Raw genomic sequence first — 12,764 nt, forward strand, 5'->3', positions numbered from 1 at the left:
TCAAAATGCTAAAATCTACATGACATTTTTAACATGTGACATCATCATCATCAATATTACTTACTAGGGCATGGTTTGAAATGGTGACTTTGGTGCAATTCATTACTGGCAGCCAAATCCATATCTTCATACTGAAAAATTTATCAGGAAACTACCAGTCCTGCCTTGTAGGAAGTCTGTTATCAGATATCAGACATGAGTTCCCCATGTCTTCAGATGTTCAAACAGTATTGTAGATGGTCTAGAAATAAGTTTGACAAGCTGTTAAATGTAGGGCTAGATAATTCTGTGATTCTTTGATGTAGTTTAGAAAGAATCCATTGTCCTGTTAATATTTAATGTTTTCATTTTTAAGACAATCACAATCAACAAAAGTCCCTAGTGAGTAATTTATTATTTTTTTAAAAATGACTTTTTATTCCTTGCTAATGAAAAATGTGCCAGGCGTGGTGGCTCAAGCCTGTAATCCCAGCACTTTGGGAGGCCGAGGCGGGTGGATCATGAGGTCAACAGATCGAGACCATCCTGGTCAACATGGTGAAACCCCATCTCAACTAAAAATACAAAAAAATTAGCTGGGCATGGTGGCGCATGCCTGTAATCCCAGCTACTCAGGAGGCTGAGACAGGAGAATTGCCTGAACCCAGGAGGCAGATGTTGCGGTGAGCCGAGATCGCGCCATTGCACTCCAGCCTGGGTAACAAGAGTGAAACTCCGTCTCAAAAAAAAAAAAAAAAGAAAAATGTACAATTTATATTCTGCACCAAGAAAATTAACAGATATACTTTCTTCCATTCATTTTCATCCCAAATATATTTTTAAAATCCATTGATTATTCCTTACATTGCATATATTCTTAAAAGATATTTCTGATTAATGTAATAATAAGAGATCTTAACACCCAGATACATAAGACCCATAATGAGATTTAGATTCAACAAGACAGAAAATTGATAATGATATCCGGGACTGGAACTAAGATCCAGAACAAATAAACTCAATAGACCTCTCCATTTTAAACACACAAAATATACATTATCCACAAAATCTAACGATATATCTAAAGATATACAAAGACTCAAAACAAGGGGATGGAAAAAAACTCACCAACCAAATGGAGAGCAAAAATAAATAAATAAATAGCAGGAGTTGCAATTCTCACACTTAATAAAATAGATTTCAAAGCTACAAGGATGCAAGGGTAAAAGGATTAATGCAACAATAAGAGATCTTAACACCCAGATACATAAGACACATAATGAGATTTAGATTCAACGAGACAACAAATTGATAACGATATCCAGGACTTGAACTCAGAGCCAGAACAAATAAACACAATAGAGGTCTCCATTTTAAACACATAAAATATGCATTAACCACTTTAAACACTCAAAATATTGATCGGCCATTATTGAAACCCATTTTAGGAATGAAGTAATATTCCTTTTTCCCTCTTTTTCTTTTTTCCCCTTCTTTTTCTAAAAAAAAAAAAAAAAAAAAAAAAGATATTTCTTACATGCAAATAATAAGACATGCTGACTGTTGTCAGCTCTAAATTTATGTAAAGACTTTATTTTTGATAAAATGTTTGAAATTTGCTTTTTGCGCCACACCTCACCTGTTTTTGATAAATCTGTGCTAATGAGTACACAGGAGGTAATAAATGATTGAGTTCTGAGAAACCCAATTCTCCATTTTTCAAGAAAACACAAGTAGCACCACTCTATCCCTTAGGACACCTTCTCTGTATTTTGAAAGTTGGGGGGGGGTGCTAATGTCAGTGGCAGTTGTTGCTAAGCATCTCTGCACACAGAGCTTCACTCTTGGCTTCCTGGTTAGGTGGGGCCGTGTTGCTAGTCCTGGTCAGTGAGCTGTGACCAGAAGTGATATATGTACCCTCGGGACCAGAGCATTTATGTGCTGGTACAAGCCTCTTCATAATGACTGGCAATGTGTGAGATGGTGGCTGCTGCAACCATCTGGGTCTCCAGCCATCCCAAAATGGGTACATAACACAAGCAAGAAATCAACATTTGTTCTTATAAATCACCAAGATTATAGGGTTCTCTGTGGCTGCAACATAACCCAGACTATCCTGATACAAGCTTATCGCCATATTCTGGATGTGTGGAGACCAGGATGGTAGCCACTACTCACAAGTGGCTATTTAAATTTAAGTTACTTAAAATAACAAAATAAAAAATTCAGTTCCTCGGTTGTATGAGTCACATTTCAAATCCTCTATAGTCAAATGTACATCACTTTTCAATGTATATGAAATTAAAACTGAAACGCTTGTGTGAATGTCCAGAGAGTGTGGTCTATAGTTTTATCAACTGTATTGGATAATATAGTCTCAATACTCTAGTGTTGTTCTTATTATTTATATTCAGATACAGTTTTTCATTTTTTAAGACATTTTAAAGGCTGGGTACAGTGGTGCATGCCTCTAGTCCCAGCAGTTTGGGAGGCCAAGGCAGGAGAATCGCTTGAGGCCAGAATTTCAAGACCAGCCTACACAACATAGCAAGACCCCATCTCTATTTCTTAAAAAATAATATAATAATTAAAAAATAAAAATACATTTTTAAAGTACCAGTTCTGTGCCTCTGACCTCAAAATCTAAATAGTTCTGCAATTCACAAGCAACTCTCAGATTATTTGTGATATGAGATAACCAACAAGGCCAACATTCTCCAATGTCTTTGGAACTTGCAGCTACTTGAAAGCGGGGAACACCAGTGGGGATGTATGAGATAGATGCAGAAAGGGAGAGAGACAGGGGCTGCTGAGGCAGAATTTCCTCAATCATGGGCCAAAAGTGAAAGGAGTGATCCTGAGGCTACCATCCTTCTAACCTCAGCTGCCTTTGTTCAGAACTCCCTTCCCACTGGAATTCTATAGTGCTTGGGGACGACATTAAATCTCTAACTGCTGCCAGTTGGAGATTTTAGCCCACAGGCCTTACTTGTGTTCCAAATGCTCACACCCTGCAGGAAGGGCTTCACGTCAGAGAGACTTCAGCCCCCGGAGTCTGCTTGAGGCCTGTGGTAAATTTTTACAAGACATTTTGTGAGTCTCTTAGACTAGATTTCTTTTGGCTGGAGATAACTAAGGGAGAAGGAGGTTACAAATTAAACTAAGTCAGTTTGGTCATTCACATTTATTATGAATAACATCTTCAAGGTAGATATCAGTAGCCTCCAATAGTTAAGATAGAGATTGAGCTATAGGGCTTCTCCACAACCTCGCTTCAGGTGGTATGTTTCAGAGATAGTCTTAGGCCAAACTTGTCAAGGAATCTATTAGCCAGCAGTCATACAACTGATTCTGCAAGCTCCATGAAATCCCAGGTCTGTCTCTCCAGAAAGCACCTTACATGTTGTCACTGAAGGCAAATGCTGCTGTGTACTTGGGTAGGAGGCAACTAACCTGGTTAATCGGTGGAGTCAGTTCCTCTTGGTGGAGTTGGTTCCTAGGAACCAACTTGTCTGACTTACCCACAATTTTCATTCCCTCTATAAAATAAATTAATACCTCTTACCTCTACCCCTTACTACAGCTGTGTAGCTTGTGCCTCAGTTTCCACAGCTTTAAAATTAGAGTAATAGTAGTTCCTCATTCATGGGTTGACAGAAAGATTAAATGAGCTCTATGTGCCTGACCTTATGGTAGGCCCTCATTCTGGCACGCAGAGATGCTGAGATGTGTCAGAAACAATCCCTACCCTAAAAGAACTGATTACACTTCTGCAGAAAAAAACTCAAATATGTGAAAAAGTTCTATTCAGTCATCCCTCTGTATCCATGGGTTCCAAATCCATGGATTCAATCAACTGGAGATGGAAAATATTTGGGGTATGGGGGATGTGTACAGTGGCTCATGCCTGTAATCCTAGCACTTTGGGAGGCTGAGGCAGGTGGATTACCTAAGGTCAGGAGTTCAAGACCAGCCTGGCCAACATGGTGAAACCCCATCTCTACTGAAATACAAAAATTAGCTGGGCATGATGGCAGGTGCCTGTAATCCCAGCTACTCAGGAGGCTGAGATGGGAGAATCACTTGAACCCGGGATATGGTGACTGCAGTGAGCTGAGATCATGCCACTGCACTCCAGCCTGGGAGGAGTGAGACTCAGTCTCAAAAAGAAAGAGAAGAAAAGAAAGAATGAAAGAAAAAAAAAAGATTAGGGGGGATATTTTACAAAATTCCAAAAAGCAAAACTTGAATTTGCTGCTCACCTAGTACTACACTGGATCTTTGTAAAAGAAGTGATGTATAGGCATTGTATTAGGTATTATAAGTAATCCAGAGATGATTTAAAGCATACGGGAGGATGTGCGTAGGTTACATGCAAATACTTACTACACACGCCATTTTATATAAGGGACTTGAGCAACCACAGATTTTGGTATCTGTGGGGGTGTCCTGGAACCAATACCCCACCAACAACTGTACTAAAGATGGAAGGTATTATTTTAAGTTCTAACCACCTCCCAAAAAAAGGATCTTTGAAACTGAAAGTGCCATGCAATTGTATAAAAAAAAAAAAATTGCTGTGAGTTTAGGCAATGTTACAACTCCCAATCTTGTTCTAAGGAAAAGTTTCAACTTCCAGTCCCTAAATATTCCCTTCTTCATAGTCAAAGGAGAAAAGCTTATCTGACCTTGTAAGTATTATTTTTCCATCAAGAAGAAATTTCCCAGAGTTAGCTTGACTTTAAACTAATTACACCTAACTTTTATCCTGACACATCCCCTAAGTTTTAACTGATATTTGCAAAAGGTGACTTATATTGACTTGTTTCTGACTCCATATTAACCACAGAACAAGTAGGGCTCTGAAGGCTGAGTAGATGTATTTTTCAAATTATCCAGAAAGCTGAAAACTGAGGCTCCTGTTTTCAGAAGAATCAGGAGATCAAGGAAATATCAACTTAGGAAATAGGAACCTACCATAGTAGAGAGAAAGCCAAATATGAATTACTCAAGAGAAGCAGTGATTCTCTACTCAGAATTTTCATTAAACTGATAGAAAAGGGATAATAATGTTTTAAAAAGAGCTATAAACTTTTGAAATATAAAGACAAATGCAGGTGATGACAGATGGAAAATGTCAGAATTCTGGAAGATGGAGAGCAAAGAATGGATAACTGACATAGAGCAGAGAAGCTGAAGCTAACGTCCTGCAGAGGAGGAAGCCAAGAGGAAGGCAAGTTCGTCTGCCCAGAAATTCCCAAAGGCTTGAGGCTGGAGAGCCAGGTACCTATGAAAGGGAGCCTCAAGGGATTCATACGTGCAAACCAAGGTCTCTGAAGTCAAAGCAGCTCAAAAGTGCACTAGGAGATCAAGGCAGAGCCAGGGATTCCTGGGAGTTAGGACAGAGCAGGGGCCAGGGGCCAGGAGCCAGGAGGTTACTCTGCACTCTTCAATACTACCCATGTCAAAGTGCAGAAAAGAGCCTGATCCCAGAAAGACATTTGTTTGCTTAAGGCTTTTTAAAAGATCAATTAGGCCAGCATGGTGGGTCACGATTGTAATCCTACCACTTTCAGAGGCCAATGCGAGAGTATTCCTTGAGCCCAAGAGTCGAAGACCAGCAGGGGCAACATAGGGAGATCCCGTCTCTACGAAAAAAAAAAATTGTTTTAAATTAGCCGGGTGTGGTGATATGTGCCTGTAGTCCCAGCTCCTCGGGAGACTGAAGTGGGAGGATCACTTGGGCCTGAGAGATTGAGGCTGCAGTGAGCTGTGATCACATCACTACACTCTAGCCTGGGCATAAAGAATTAAACTCCGTTTTTTTTTTAAAAAAAAAAAACCCCAAAAACAAAAAAACAGATTAGCTTCTTTAAAGTTAAATTGGTTGTCCAAGAAGCCAAATCATTTAGACTTTCGATAATGCACCCTCTCGATGAATCCTTATTCATTTATTTAAAATAGAAGCTCAGTTGACTAATCTCCAAATAATCCAGCTTGCCCAACTTAACCACAATTCTCATTCCTTCTGTAAAATGGCTAATGCCCACATACTTCTGTCCCCACTGAGTTGCATATTTACTAAGAGTCAAAACGGGTTTGTTCTTAAACTTACTTATGCCAGTTGTATTTATCATTGTAATTACATAATTTGATTACATATTAAATAAAGTAACAAAAATTGAGTACTAAGGAGAAAAGTAGTTGTTTCTATGAAAGCTAAATTGAGACTACTGGTCATGCCCGGCGGATTGAACACCTGCATTTTCTGTTTCTCCCAAAACCTTAGTAAAGGAACAAAAGGCATAAACCCATAAGGGCAAAGAATGGCAGAGGACATACATTAGAGTTGAGATGTCAGCAAAATTTGGGAATAGGCCAATTGGTAATTAATTTTAAGTTTCAATTTTTCCATTCTGCAAGTGTCTACAGGGCAGAAAGCCTGGAAAACAAGCTGTTTCAGGCCGGCTGTGGTGGCGCACAACTGTAATCCTAGCTACTCAGGAGGCTGAGGTGAGAAGATCACTTGAGCCCAGGATTTCAAGGCTTCAGTAAGCTATGATCGTGCCACTGCACTTCATTCAGCCTGGGCAACAGAGTGTGACCCTGTCTCAAAAAGAAAACAAAAAAAGGCAAGGTAATTCCTGTCACTGAATTAGCAAAAGCAGAGGACCTAGATATTCCCCTCATCTCCGCCTCCTCTAGCCCATATGGCCAGCTGACACTCCCTCCCCCAACCCTGGCAGAAAGTGGATCTTTTAAAGTTGAGCTGGAGAGACTATGGACTGGTGGACAACAGACACAACTTGGCAGGTGGGAGGGAGGCAATTCAGAAAACTCAGGGATTGGAGGGAGTCTGCATACTGACCTTTGAAACTCTAGCCTGCTCCCACGGTTGGCCACCAGAACTCTGACCACAGGACAAGACTGGCTACAGAATTTGTAGGGCCCAGTGCAAAATAAAAATGTAGGGTTCCTTGTTTAGAATAAAATTTTCAAGATGGCAACAGCAGAGTATTAAAACAAGCGTGAGGTCCTTCTAAGAGCAGGGCCCTGTGATACTGCATGGGATGCAGGCCCATGAAGCCAGCCCTGCTGCAGGTTATTTCTGCATAGGTAAGGGACTGGAGTATTGTTCTTGGAAACTGGGCAACCCAAAGAAATGACCCATATATGGTGTCATGTGAGAATTTCTCAGTAAAAATGTCCAATTCTCATCAAATTGTCCATATGGGTACTTTATGCACTTAACGGCCATTTTGGCACACAAAAATATTATTCAGACCAAAAAAATATTATTCAGAGACCATTGTGTTCTTTTTAATTCATATTTTACCTATTGAAAATTTTAAAGCCTAGCTTTTCCTTAAACTTTTAAATTTAATTTCCAGATCTGATTGGTAGGTTTATAAAATCTACCAAAATGCAATATTAACTTTTAAGGGGACTTTTAGCATCTAATTAATTAATTCCCTTAATCATTTTTAATTCAAGTTCATAAATATAATAAACACCTGTAATCCTAGCTACTTGGGAGGCTGAGGTGGAAGGACTGCTTGAGCCCAGGAGTGTAGTGAGCTGTGATTGTGCCACTGCACTCCAGCCTGGGCAACAGAGTGAGACCCTGTCTCAAAAAACAAACAGACGTGGCCGGGTGTGGTGGTGCACACCTGTAATCCCAGCACTTTGGGAGGCCAACATGGACAGATTACTTGAGGTCAGAAGTTCAAGACCAGTCTGGTCAACATGGTAAAACCCCATCTCTACAAAAAAATTAGCCAAGTGTGGTAGCATGTGCCTATAATCCCAGCTACTCAGGAAGCTGAGGCAGGAGAATCTCTTGAACCCACTCCAGCCTGGGTGACAGTGAGACCCTGTCTCAAAACAAACAAACAAATGAAAATTAATACCAGCATATAATAATTCTGTTTTCATTTTAAATTCTTGCCTTGGCTTATAACAAAATTTCCCAAGAAAAGCTCCTACAAATAACTTCTCAAATAAAATAAGTCTCATAATAATTAAATTTATAAATACAATGGGACTTGATTTCTCTTAAATGGTTCAGTACTGTTATAAATTTAGTAAGAGTTAAATCTTGAATCCCATATCTAAGTCAGTTACACAATTTGTATGTTAAATTAGAGTCACAGGCTAACCTGTTTCTCTAATATGGCTATTTTTTTTTTCTTTTGAGACAAGGTACCATCCAGGCTGGAATACAGTGGTGCTATCACTGCTCACTGCAGCCTCAAACTCCTAGGCTCAAGCAATCCTCCTGCCCCAGCCTCCTAAGTAGCTCAGGACTACAGGCATGAACTACCACACCTGTAATGAGAAAAACCTTCCCCCAAACTGGGAGGGAGCCAGGAGACCAAAAAAATGACTCAGACAAGTCCAGTTTGGCAAGTAGATGAGCTTACTAGGGCTCACATAGGAAGTACTCCCAAGGCAGAGGTAGGAAAGCTTTAGAGACCCACGCTGCTTCCCATGCCTATGCTGCTTTTAAGCTAATTTTCTGGCTCTTTGCTTACTGTGTGTGTGTGTGTGAGATGAGACTTTTTTCCCAGGTAGGTTCTCAGATACTCTCTGGAATGTTTGCGTTCTCAGGGACACCTTCTCCTTGACAAGACAGACCAAGACCCCATCTCTAAAATAAGAATAAAAAGAAATACCTACAATAAGGATGTTAACTAACATTTAATACCATAGGTTTACTTCATAACTTGTCTAAATTCTAAATTTCATAAAATTAAAGGAAGTTGTTCATTTGAAGAAACATTACCTTTCCACTTAGGAAAACATCACCTTCTCAGCTGGCTGAGTTTATTCTAACAACTTGAGCTGAGCATGATACTTGGAATTATAAATCCCGGAAGTATTTCTTGTGACTCTAATTGCCAAGCAAAGTTTCTTTCTGTAGTCACTACATTCTGGACTCTAAAATCTGGTCCTTGGGTTTCAGTCCTAAACGTTCCTTTATTCCTGGAGTTTGCAACCCCAAATAAGATTGTAGCTAGGACAGGCACAGTAATCCCAGAACTTTGGAAGGCCAAGGCAGATGAATCATTTGAATCCAGGAGTTCGAGACCAGCCTGGGCAACATGGTGAAACCCTGCCTCTACTAAAAATACAAAAAAATCTGCTGGTGTCATGGTGTGTGCCTGTAGTCTCAGCTACTCGGGAGGCGAAGGTGGGAGAATTACCTGAGCCCAGGAGGTTGACACTGTAGTAAGCTGTGATCATGCCACTGTATCCAGCCTGAGTGACAGAGGGAAAACCTGTTTCAAAAAAAAAAAAGATTGTAGCTAACATCTTTCATCACTAATTGGTTTTGCATTTCTTCAGTTCTCCTTAGATACGTAATGTTTTCCATTCTTATTTAAGTCTGTGTATTAGTCAGGGTTCTCTAGAGGGACAGAACTAATAGAATAGATGTGTATATGAATGAGAGTTTATTAAGGAGTATTGGCTCACACGGTGAAGTCCCACAATAGACCCTCTGCAAGCTGAGGAGCAAGGAAGCCAGCCTGACTCCCAAAACCTCAAAAGCAGGGAAGCTGACAGTGCAGCCTTCAGTCTGTGGACAAAGGCCCAAGGGCCCCTCGCAAACCACTGTTATAAGTCCAAGAGTCCAAAAGCTGAAGACCTTGGAGTCTGATATTCCAGGACAGGAAGCATCCAGTATGGGAGAAAGATGGAGGCCAGAAGAGTCAGCAAGTCTAGTCCTTCCAAGTCCCTCCTTCTGCTTTTATCCTAACTACCCTGGCAGTTGATTAGATGATGTTGGCAGGTGATTGAACATGGGTCTGCCTCTCCCAGCCCACTGACTCAAATGTTAATCTCCTCTGGCAACACCCTCACAGACACACCCAGGAACAATACTTTGCATCCTTCCATCCAATCCAGTTGACACTCAATATTAACCATCGCCGTCTGTTAAAACCTTTTTGGAGTTAGTAGAATCCCAAAATGTTTTCATATACTTCTTTATGGTAGGGCAACACCCCTATGGACATTAAACAACATCCAACTGAATTCTGCATTATCGTGAATTTTCCAGATAGTGCTAAGGTCATTCTAATGACTGAGCATTCTACAGGAAGGCCCACAGTCAACAGGCCCCAGCTAGACACAGAGCTTCAGTTTTTAGTGCCTCACTCTTAAATACAGGCAAACAACTAAATACCATCAGTTATTTGAGGAAAATTTTCTAACACAAAAGACAAAGAAGACAACAAACATTAAAAAGAACTTGGAAGAAATAGAGACCATATAGGGAGGAGAGGAAACCAATAATTAATATCCTCAAAGAGATATAAGAAAATATTCCACCCAAAACCAAACAAGATGCTATATACAAAAAATGAAAAATTAAGCATTCAAAAAATTAGGTTGGAAAACATAATTATAGAAATCTCCCAGGAAGAAAAACAAAAGGCCAGACACAGTGGCTGACACCTGTAATCCCAGCACTTTGGGAGGTCGAGGCAGGCAGATCAATTGAGCCCAATATTTCAAGACCAGCCTGGGCAACATAGTGAAACCCATCTCTACAAAAAAAAAAAAAAAAAAAATTAACCAGGTGTGGTGGCGTGTGCCTGTAGTTCCAACTACTTGGGAGGCTGAAGTAGAAAGATCACTTGAGCCCAGGAGGTTGAGGTTGCAATGAGCTATGATCATACCAAAAAAAAACCAAGAAAAAATATTTTAATCACAAAACTACTATATTTTAAAACAAATGATGCTGTATTCTCTCGCCCCAAAATAAATGTTATTAATAATTGGTGTATAGTTTCCAAAGAGAAGAATCTGATATAGCCATTTTATGTTAGGTTATATCACTAGCCAGTCTAAGAGACAGCTAACTGGAAGTTCAGGGTGGAATTTAGAGTCTGAATGCTATCACTTGTCCCTCTTTTCCTCCAGGGTTTTGCATGATGGAAAAACTAGATCACCAGCCAAACAAGAATCCAAATGCCAGCGTTTTTTGTTTGTTTTGTTTTGAGATGGGATCTCTCTCTGTTGCCTGCCAGGTTGGAGTGCTGTGGTGCCATCACCACTCACTGAAACTTCAGTCTCCCCAGCTCAAGCTATCCTCCTACCTCAGCCTCTCAAGTAGCTGGGAATATAGACATGCACCACTACACCCAGCTAATATATATATATTTTTGCTTTGTTTTGTTTTGTTTTGTTTTTTGTAGAGACAAGGTCTTACTATGTTGCCCAGGCTGGCCTAGAACTTCTGAGCTCCTGTGATCCTCCTGCCTCACCCTCCCAAAGTGCTGGGATTACACCATGCCAGGCCCAAATGTCAGTTGTCTTCACGGTTGGTCAGGTACCCAAAAACATATCCTTTAGAGTTCTCTGATGCTGGCCAGTTTGGGGATGGCAGCAGGGTCATGCCTCACCTTCCTGAATTGAAGACAGCTTCCTGGCCTGGCAGGCCTGATCAGAATTCCACCCCAGTTCCCACTGCCAATCACAGGCAGAAAAACTAGAAAAGACAAAGAGTGGTACACTGCAAAGCAGAAGGAAGAGAAAATCTGGCTGGCTTTCAGGTCAGTGACTGTGCAGAATCCCTTGTCTCCAAGTAAACACATGGCCCCGTTAATTTTGCAGATCTTAACTGATCCTATTAATCTTTTCTCCTCCCTGGGAACAGGCTGAGGCTAGATATGTTTATTTCTAACATTTCCTGTGATAGGAGTTTTTCATTTTTGTCTTCCCAGTATCTAAACACACTTCTTATTTGAAAGAATTCCTATAAAGAACCTCTAAAAGCCCATTTCCCAGATCCCTTGTCTCTAGAATTTGGGTACAGGACCTTCCAATCAGATGCTCCTACCTAAGACCTTGATTGTGGAGTAATAGAGGGAAGCAAACAGCATTTAGAATCTTTCCAAAGGTGGAAGTGGAAGCAATAAGGGTACCATCCAATGTCCAGTGGTGGCTGTGCCAATGACAGAAGCAGTTGGATACTAACCAGATGCTTCCTGTGTATTGATTTGGTCTCTATTTCTGGCTGCCTAATTTCCCATGGCTCCTTTCCATGTTCCAAGCCTCATTCTTCAGCTTTTTCATCAATTTTGTGAGCTATCCAATGTCCTTTCAAAAAATTCCTTTTCTCTCTAACTAACCAGTTAAGTCTCCATTATTTAGGAACCTGGAAATTTGGTTAGTACATACAATCCTGATGCAAATCATCCTATTTCCTACTATCAGGATCCCTCAATGCTTATGCATATTTACCATATGAGGTATATCTAACATATAAAGTATATGTAAGTTATGAGCATAAAAATGAAATGAACACTCATGAACCCACACCTAACTTAAGAACATCACCAACAATGGTGAAGCTACCTGTGCACTTTTCCTGGATGTCATACCTCTGCCTCTCCTGGTGCTGATTATTTCTTTGTTTAAAACAATTATGAAATATAACTATCATAAACATAAATATACATGTTGATGAATCATCATGAAAAGAAAACCTACAGAACCATACTCACATGAGCAAAGAAAACATTTTCTACTCCCAGAACCCCTCCTTTTGCCCTCTCCCAGTCCCTGCTATTTGTCCTCTCTTAGTCATAAACTCCTCTCTCTCCAACCGAGGTATCTACTATTCTGACTTTTGTGATAATCATTCTCTTTGCCTTCCTATATAGTTTTACCACCTATGTCTGTATCCCTAAACAACATCATTTCATTTGGCCTGATTTAGAACTTAAGAAGAATGGATCATACTATATATATTCTTTTGTGCCTTAATTCTGTCA

At 40.2% G+C, this 12,764-nt stretch overlaps 1 long non-coding RNA gene across 7 annotated transcripts in view; it reads right to left on the reverse strand.

Moving 5' to 3' along the window:
* The window catches only part of LOC103788363 (uncharacterized), a 90,680-nt gene that overhangs the window by 69,400 nt on the left and 8,516 nt on the right, over positions 1-12,764 (reverse strand). For 5 of the 7 annotated variants that reach the window (XR_013527585.1, XR_013527589.1, XR_013527586.1 and 2 more), the window contains exons 2-4: positions 9,186-9,260; positions 8,514-8,629; positions 65-241 (exon numbers count right to left, since the gene is read on the reverse strand). This is a non-coding gene — a long non-coding RNA (uncharacterized LOC103788363). The remainder of the gene's footprint in view (positions 1-64; positions 242-8,513; positions 8,630-9,185; positions 9,261-12,764) is intronic. The other 2 variants (XR_013527587.1, XR_008476876.2) reach the window with 1 other exon arrangement.

The sequence above is a fragment of the Callithrix jacchus genome, chromosome 15 (genome assembly GCF_049354715.1).
Source record: "Callithrix jacchus isolate 240 chromosome 15, calJac240_pri, whole genome shotgun sequence".
In the NCBI taxonomy this organism is placed as follows: Eukaryota; Metazoa; Chordata; class Mammalia; order Primates; family Cebidae; genus Callithrix; species Callithrix jacchus.